We start from the raw sequence: 343 nt of genomic DNA, 5'->3' as shown, positions 1-343 counted from the left end.
CAGTGCCGCCGCACAGCTCCCTCCACCTGCCTCTGTTTTCCTCTTGACTTCTGACAATTGGTTCTGCTCAAGCTTGAATCAGATGAGGCAAATTCCATGCTGGGTTACTAGGAAAAGGGACTGAAGCTGAAACTGCAATTATTGTCGTGCCTTTATATAAATGCCTGGCGTGGAGAGATTTGGATACTGTGCACAGTTCTGCTTGTTCAATGTGAAAAAAGATACTGCGGTACTGGAAAAGGGTGCAGGAGAGGGCAACCAAAATGATTTGGGGGGGGGGGTTGGAGCACCTTTATGGGCTTTTCTTTCCTTGAATTGTTTTGCCCCTAATTGTGTCTTATAG

This window comes from Tiliqua scincoides, chromosome 14 (genome assembly GCF_035046505.1).
Source record: "Tiliqua scincoides isolate rTilSci1 chromosome 14, rTilSci1.hap2, whole genome shotgun sequence".
In the NCBI taxonomy this organism is placed as follows: domain Eukaryota; kingdom Metazoa; phylum Chordata; class Lepidosauria; order Squamata; family Scincidae; genus Tiliqua; species Tiliqua scincoides.
The sequence above is the reverse complement of the archived record's forward strand: the minus strand, read 5'-3'. Positions refer to the sequence as shown.